The sequence below is a fragment of the Mirounga leonina genome, unplaced genomic scaffold (genome assembly GCF_011800145.1).
Source record: "Mirounga leonina isolate KUSES-001 unplaced genomic scaffold, KU_Mleo_1.0 Mir_82, whole genome shotgun sequence".
Lineage (NCBI taxonomy): Eukaryota > Metazoa > Chordata > Mammalia > Carnivora > Phocidae > Mirounga > Mirounga leonina.
This window is the reverse complement of record NW_023270825.1, coordinates 51,305,823-51,314,725: the sequence shown is the minus strand read 5'-3', so window position 1 is coordinate 51,314,725 and position 8,903 is coordinate 51,305,823. Positions and strand designations below refer to the sequence as shown.

Here is an 8,903-nt window from a genome sequence, read left to right as displayed (position 1 = left end):
TTTGCTCCATTATACCTTCTGCCCCTCTCTCTCTTTCTTCTTCTTCTGGGATCCCAATTATTCTAATATTATTTCATCTTATGGTATCACTTATCTCTCGAATTCTGCCCTTGTGATCCAGTAGTTGTTTATCTTTCTTTTTCTCAGCTTCTTTATTTTCCATCATTTTGTCTTCTATATCACTAATTCCCTTTTCTGCCTCCTTTATCCTAGCAGTTAGCACCCCCATTTTTGATTGCACCTCATTAATAGCCTTTTTGATTTTGACTTGGTTAGATTTTAGTTCTTTTATTTCTCCAGAAAGGGTTTCTCTAGTTTCCTGCTTTTTTCAAGCCCAGCTAGTATCTTTATAATCATCATTCTGAATTCTAGTTCTGACATCTTACTAATGTCCATATTGATTAGGTCCGTGGCAGTTGGTACTTCTGCTTGTTTTTTTTTTTTTTTTTTGAGGTGAGTTTTTCCATCTTTCATTTTGTCCAGAGGAGAACAGATGAATGAGAGAACAAAATGCTAACAGGGTAATAATGACCCCAGAAAAATATACATTAAACAAATCAGGAGACCTGAAACTGGGGGAAAAGAAAGGGAAAGAAAGAAAAGAGAAAAAAGAAAAGGAGAAAAAAAGAATATGACCAAATATGATCAGGCTGGTGAATAGATCAGTGCCACACACTAGATTTTGGGCATATTTTGGTCTGTTATAAGAAACTGCCTCCCAAAATCTTAAAGAAAAAAAACCTTATACATATGTACAAAAATAAGGGTAAATATGATGAAGGGATAGAATATGACTGTAAAGATGAAAATTATAAAAGATTTTATAAAAGGAATTGATAAAAAGTTGTTTGAAAAAAGAAAGAAGAGAAATTAAAAAAAAAAACAAAAAAAAAAGGGAGAGAATGTGGTCAGGCAGGAGACTAGAACAAAGCCATTCACTAGAGATTTAGGGTATATTTTGGTCTGTTAGAAGAAAGTGTATCCCAAAATTTTAAAGACAGAACAACTTACATATATACCAAAAGTAAGGTTAACTACAATGAAGGGATAGAATATGACTCTAAAAATGAAAATTAAAAAACGTTTTTTAAAAAGGGATTGATAAGATGCTGGTTAAAAGGGGAAAAAGAAAAATTCAAAAAAAAAGAAAAGGAAAAAAGAAAATTGAAAAAAAAATTAAGTTTGAAAGACTAAAGAATCAGGGGGAAAAAATGCCATGAATTCTATGTGCTGTATTCCCCTAGCGCTGGAGTTCTGCCGTTCTCATTGATCAGTAAACTTGGTCTTGGCTGGCTGTTCTTGCTGATCTTCTGGGTAAGGGGCCTGTTTCCTTGGTTCCCAAATGTCTTTGCTGGAGGCAGAATTGCCCTGCCCTTGCCTGGTCCAGGCTAAGTAATCTGCTCGGGTTTGCTCTCGGGAGCTTTTGTTCTGTACAAGCTTTCCGCACAGCTTTGGAGGACGAGAGTGAAAATGGCGGCCTCCCAATCTCTGCCCTGGAGGAGCCGAGAACTCGGGCCTGCTCCTCAGTGCGCCCCCAGAGAAAAGCAGTCAATCACTCCCGTCTCCCCGGTCTCTGGCCGCACTCTATGCTCACCCGGCCTGTGACCGAGCGTTTCTATCTCTGGCGCATGACCCCGTGTGGAGTCTCCAAACCCTGGAGATCCCTGCGTTGCGCTCTTGCACTGATCTTCCCGGGGGAGGAAGGTGAGTCTCCCCGGACCTGCCACTTGTTGGGTCCCTGTTGGAGGAGCAGTGGCCCGACTGTGCTGCGGGATCATGGTTTATGGCAACCCCAAGCTGAGAGCCCACTCCTTGGCTCTGTCTCTGCAGCCGGCTTCCCCACCCCGATACCCAGGAGCTCTGCCACACTCAGGCACCCCCGGTGTTCCTGTGACCCCGAGGGTCCTCTGACCACACTGTCCCACGAGGGTTCCATGCCCCGCTTAGCCACTGGAGTGACGTCCCTCAGCAGAGCCGACTTCTAAAAGTTCCAATTTTGTGTTCCGCTGCTCTATCACTTGCCAGAAGCAGCTGATGGAGGCCCCCTCCCCTGCTGTCTATCCTCCCCAATATCACCTTGCATTCACTTCTCCGCATGTCCTACCTTCCAGAAAGTGGTCACTTTTCTGTTCAGAGAGTTGCTGCTACTCTTTTCTTCGATCTCCTGTTGAGTTCGTAGGTGTTCAGAATGGTTTGATAGCTATCTAGCTGAATTCTGGGACCAGACAAAATTTAGGTCTCCTGCTCCTCTGCCATCTTGCTCCTCCTCTTTTTAATTTTAAATAGAGGTACTCCATGAGTTTATTTTTCTAAATAATTTCTGAGATACTCATAATGGGGAATTATCAACCTAGAGAGATGATGCTAAAATGCAAGGCAGTAATTCAACTGCAAACTGAAGTCACATCATATTCCATAGGATAATTTTACTTCAAGCTAAATAACTAATAATAGTCATCTTTGTCACAAAGTGGCATATTCCTGGCCATTTTTTTTTTTAAAGATTTTATTTATTTATTTTACAGAGAGATAGCGAGAGCAGGAACACAAACAGAGAGAGTGGGAGAGGGAGAAACAGGCCTCCTGCTGAGTAGGGAGCCCAATGCAGGGCCCGATCCCAGGACCTTGGGATCATGACCTGGGCCGAAGGCAGACGCTTAACAACTGAGCCACCCAGGACCCCATTCCTGGCCATATTTTTATTTTAACTTTATCAAGATCTTATTATGTGACAAGTGTTTTGCATAAATAAATGTATTTAATCTTCATAATAATCACTTATTTCCCATTTTATAAATGAGAAAAATGAAACATTGAATCTTCTGTCGTTCAGTATTATTAAGAACACACTATGATCCAAGCACTATTTTTGCCTCAGAGGATAAAATAGTGAATAAATCAAACAGACAATATCCTGCTATCATGGAGCTTATATTAAATTGGGGGAGGAAGAAAGGAAATAAATAAGTATGGCCTTAGGGCTATAAAGACAATGTAAATAAAGCAGAGTAAGGATATAGATCTTGGGATTTCTTTACATAGTATAATTGAGGAAGGCCTCTTTGCTTATGTGGTATCTCAGCCTGAATGAAAAGAGCAAGGCAGCCAGGATGATATTTGAGGAAAGAGTATTCTAGTAAGAGAGAACAAAATAAATTGGAAAAAAAAAGTCCTGAAGTAGTAGTTTGCTTGGGATGTGAAGAACAGTCTGGTTGTAAAGGTATGACTGTGGGTGAGAGTGATAGGAAACAAGTCAAAGACGGGACAGAGCATTAGTAAGTCACAGGAGGGGACTTACTTATGTCAGATCTCTGTAGGTGAAGATTCTGAATGGGATAATTCTGAATGGGGTGGAAGCCACTGGAGGATTTTGAGAGAAGAGTAGTGACATGTTCTGATTTACTTTTGAAAAATAGCACTCTCATTGTCCTTATTGGAACAAAGGTGGAAATAGGTAGCCTGCTAAGAAGAATCTCAATAGTATGGCAAGAGACTAGGTTGATAATGTTGGATAATATGAAAAGTGGTTGGGTGCTAGGTTTATTTTGAATATAGAGAATAAGGGGAAGTACAATTTTTTGATCTGGACATTGGGAAAAATGGGAGTTCCATCTTACTAAGTTTAGGGAAAGAGCATATTTTGGAGTATAATTAGATCAATACTTTTGTTTACAGTGTGTTAAGTATGGGATTTGTTAGATATTTAAGATATATTATAAGTAAGCAATTGGAAACAGAGGGGGGTTCAGGGAAGAGATCACACTTAAAGACATGGGATTGGATAAAATTACATGCGAAAGTGTGTAGATACAGAAAAGAGGTCTGCAGAAGGTGAGGAAAATCCAACAAGATACTGAAAAGTTACAGCCATTGAGAGTAGGAACTGAGAGAGAGGAAAGGTGTTTTTGTAGAGGCCAAATAAAGAGAGCATTAACTGTTTCAGGAAGAGGGAAGTAATTAAGAGGTGGAGTCCTAGGAAAACTGAGTACTGACATTTGGATTTGCATTGTGGAGGTCATTGCTGACCTTGATAAGATGGTGGGAGGATAAAGAATTGATCTTTGTAGTTCCTGTTTTGTGGCGTCCCGGTAGCTTGCCGTGATCATATAGTGGTTAGTGCTCTGCGTTGCATAGTTCCTGTTTTCCCTATAGAATCAAGAGGAAAGACATTAGGTGAGAGTTGGGTGGGGGGGTAGATGTGGTTTTGAATGTTATCAGAGAAAGGTTATCTGTCATCTAGGAGAATGGGAGAATAATTTTACTATGGCACTTTCATGGAATTTCAGGCAACATTACCTCTCCCCTTGAGGTCTATGGTCATGTACTTGAGACCAGCATGGCTCTGAAATTTTCTTTAGCAATGTTCAGCTGCTTAGGTAAAGGTAGTAAGAGGTGAGGATTAGAAGTTAACCAGAGTTGGGATCTTGCCAAGTTAGTCCGCCAGGTGGAAAGATAAAGTGTGATAGATCATGGAATCTAAATAGGATAAGGATTTTTTTTTTCTTAATTTTGAAAGAGATGATGGAGAAAAAGAAATATCAGTAGATTAGGGATCCCAGTAAGGCAAGGGATTGTTGAAATTGGGATACAGAACCTCCAACAATATCTTAGTGGTGGAGAGTGGGATATCAGAAACAGATATTCCAGAGTATAGTAATTGGTAATAAATTGTAGTTACTGAGTCAGGTAATTTTACTGATGACAGACTGTGTTCTTTCCAGGGCAAAATGGAAAAGCATGTGGATATGAGAGAGGAGTTGGAAAATGTATTAGATGAGGGGTTTTATGGAAATGTGTTATAGGGATCATGGTTCAGAGGGGCTTAGAGTCTTAGGCTTCTTGTGGTTTCTGAAGCAACTAGGGCCTGAGGGACTAGTCTTAAAAGTATCTTAGAAGGTCATAATCAGATCTAATTAGATCCTCCTGAGTTAGTTGTTCTCGGCCTTGGCTGCATGTTAGAACCACCTGGGGTTGCTTAAAAACTCTCCAGTGCCCAAGCTTCACCCCAGACCAATTAAATCAAAATCTCTGGGGGTGGGACCAGACATCAGCATTTTTTAAAGTTCCCCAAGTGATTCCTATACGCACTCAAGGCTGAAAACCAGTTTTCTAATTGGTGAAGCCAGAAACAACAGCAAGAAATCTTGACTCGAGCCTGGGCTCTGCATGCTCAGATAGACCACCTCCAGCACTGTCTGCATATAAGGTAGGAGTCAGATTTGCCCTCCTCCTGGGTCTGATCATCTAAGGAGCAAAGATTTATGAGAGAAGCAAACCAAATGATTCAAAATAGTCCAGTAGATATGTTTGTGTGTATTAGCCAATAAAAAGTAAAAAGAAAGTTTCCTCCCCAAGAGCTGAACAATCACAGTTTGAGGCTCTGTTCTGCAGGACAGCAGGTCACTGCTGAAATGGCAATTGATTATATATACATTGCTGTGAGCACTCCTTAGGAACTGTTTCAGAAGAATGTCAGGTGAAAGGTTCACAGCACAACTTTTCACGGTTAATTAGCAGTTAGAATCGCTTCAAGAAATCAAATAGGGAGGAGCAGATGGGCTCGAAGCTCACCTTGGGGCAGTAATTTGTATGTCCCAGCCATTAGTCTTGGTTGCTAACAACATCATCTAGAGGTAATGCAGTCTTACATTTTTGCTTATTTTCCATTTGGTTGCTAAATAATTTAACTCCAAAATCTCATTTCTGTTAAAAAAGAAAAATTAAATGAAATGTTTGTATCAGCTATTTAATTTGTAACATGTTGCCATAATAATCTGATATTGGTGTTAATGCCATAAAACACACCTGATTACTTTGTTTTAAGTGCTCAGACAACACTAATAGACTCTAAAAGTGAAGAAATCCTACTTACAAATCACAAAGAACATTATATGTTATTGGTATCTTAATAAAATAAGTTACAGAGGAGTAAAGGTTTGCTTTTGGGTTAAAAAAAGCTTTTATTTTAAACATAGCTCTTTAAATGGTCCTGTTTTTTGAACAAAACCAGTTGTAATATTTTAGAAAGCCACTATGTTCCTTTTGTTGTGGAAGCAATTTAGCTGTGCTATGTATTTAAGATAAATCTTTACTCCACAAACATTTATAGCACTCTGAGAAGGTTTTAAATCTTATTTACTAGTGCCATCACTTTTGAGATTAAGGCGTGGAAGTGGGGTCTGCCATAAACTCTTTTGCATTTTGTTAAATCTGTAGATGTAAGTGGTAAATTGACCTAAGAGGATGATGATTCTTGTCACCTTCTCCACCTGGAAATGTGTATTTAGTTCTCTTTGAAAAGAAGGCATTACTTAAGTTTAACTTATTATTTTCCCAGTTGGAGTGACAGAAAATGTTGGGTGACCTTTGTAGGGTCATTTATTGTCCCTGTGAAAATTTCCTCCATCCGAAGTAGGAAAAAATACCTGCTGAGCTAAGGACTATGGTGAAGACAATGCTTGTCAAACATTTTTGTCCTACTCCTCAGAAAGAAGTCAACCATGATAAATAGACTTTCAGGACAAGTTTCCTAAAATTCACCTTGTGCCAAACTTTTCCAAGTCCATCTACTCTTCTTCAGGCTTTTGCACTCCCATTAAAAGCTATGATGATGAGCAAGAATTGGTTCTAGGCAAAATATTGCACTTAGCAGTTTAAATTTTTACCTTGTCTTTTTGTTCCTTTCTCTTCTATTTGTCTACAGTGTGTCTATGTATTTCGTGTTCTATTTACTCTAACATACATAACACCAGATGCAGTTTCACCTTCCTACATAAGGACTGCATCTGCCCAAATCAGCCCCATTTTAAGTCTTTTGTTACTTAAAAAAAAAAAAAAAAAAAAATCTTGTTTGGGCTCTATCCCAAACCAATTAAATCAGAAACTCTGAGGTTGTAGCTTAAAGAATCTTTAGGTTTAAAAGCTCCCAGGTGACTCTAATGTACTGACTTGGCTAAGTATCACTGTCTTAAAGCCAAAACTGTGGATTCTTAAACGTCTAATTCTGAAGAGTTCTCAGGTGAGTAAAGAAGATACTTGTAGAGCAGAAATCCTTATAGGCTATTTATGAGCCCGAAACTAATGAGAGGACATTGTCTTATCAGCCTAAAGGATGACAGCAACTAAGCCAACAATAATTTTATCTTGCTATGAAATTCCTCTGTGTCTGTGACCTTTATTTTCTTTTGTCTCAGGCACTGAGGTTACCTGTAATAATCTATCACACACTGAATGTATTATTACTCCCATTTTATCTGATAGTATAATGTTTACTAAGAAGTGACTAACTTTCTAATTTTGTGAGGGTGGGAAGAATTCCAGATGTATTTGACATTATGTCACAGTGAATCTCTGGCTCTGAGAAACATTATATATATATATATACTCCAATGACAGTAGTTATCTGTTCTCCTTGCATGCTTTAGTTAATAAGCAATGCTTCTTGCTTGCTTGGAGTTGTCTCTGTTCAGAATGATTAGGAGGATGTCCTCAGAATTTTAAGAATACTGTGATGTTCATGGCCATGGTGACTTGGGTTCAAAACCATGGTTTTCTAAACTAAATGCTTTTTGAACATTGGACCAGGTACTAGAAAATAACTAAAACTAAGAGCCCCTTGTGTTCTTGAAATAAGAATTTATATATATGGTGAAGATAGAAGCCTTTGGTTGAAAGTTATGTGATAAGGATCAATATGCTCATTTTTAATTTCAGTTTTTGAGCTCTTTTGAACTTGTACCATGAACCTGATTATAGCAATACTGAATTAGTTGCTGTTTAATCAATGTAGTAAAATGAAGAAAACTGTTAATATCTGCTTTCATTCAAGCCCTCTCTCTTCAGCTAAGTTATGGTTTAGAGGACAGGTCTTTTAAATGCATTTTAGAGGCATTCATCCTGCCTCACTCTCACTGTAACCTTTGAGAAGAGTGCTAAAAGGTCAAAGTCAAGGTTACTATTTTTTTTTTTTTTTTAATATGGAATGCCTCACGAGTTTGCCTGTCATCCTTGCTCAGGGGCCATGCTAATCTTCTCTGTATCTTTCCAATTTTAGTATATGTGCTGCCGAAGTAAGCACAAGGATGCTATTGATTAAGAGCATTAGGGGTTAAGTTTTCTTGTATAATGCTGGAAGAGATTAAAATCTATTTAAGGCTTCCAGTCTCTGGTTTGCATATAAGGAGCTTGGAAGTTGCCACTCTGTCTTAACAAGTAAAAAGCAGAATAGACTAAAAAATCAACAATTCTGGGATCTATAGGTCGGGGGGCGGGGAAACACAGGACAAACTACTGTCCCCAAGATTGCAGAGTCAAGCAAAAACAGGGCATAAAGTTCCATAGAATAGAAACCAGGGAACCAGTGCCAGGGTAGGAAAACCTGAACTATAACTGACAAATTGCTAGAGGTTCAGGATGGACAATTCTGAGTGTTAAAAACCATAGAGGCCCCAGTCATAGGCAGGGGGCCCACAATATGTGAGATTTACCTCCAGAAACATTACCAGATTTCTACAGTAAATATGGGAGAATAAATCCGTCAGGCTTCCTGCAGGGGGAGGGGCAAAGGAAACATTTTGAAATACTCCGAGCATTCTGCTCTTCTTAAGAAGGTGTGCCCTCAGGAGAAACTAGTTTAATGGGAGTCTAACTTGCTGGGGTATTATCAGAGACTAGTTGACCTGGGGGAAGGGAAATACCTAACTCCAGCATCCTCTAGCTATCCTCCACCACCTAAGTGGGGAGAGAGAAAAAAAAACAAAAACAAAAACGGAAGCAACATTTGTGAAATTTACTGTGCAGAGGCATAGGCTCATTAAAAGACTGAGACCTAATCAAAGGACTAAAAAATGCTTTCCCTCACCACCATATTATGAAGGCCTTTTTACAGCAGTCTCTTTTACCCA

General features: G+C 39.0%; 1 non-coding gene across 1 annotated transcript; it reads right to left on the bottom strand.

Moving 5' to 3' along the window:
* Positions 1 to 7,970: 7,970 nt before the first annotated feature.
* LOC118002783 lies at positions 7,971 to 8,077 on the bottom strand. Its single transcript, XR_004677158.1, has one exon. It is a non-coding gene; the product is annotated as a U6 spliceosomal RNA (small nuclear RNA).
* Positions 8,078 to 8,903: the final 826 nt, after the last annotated feature.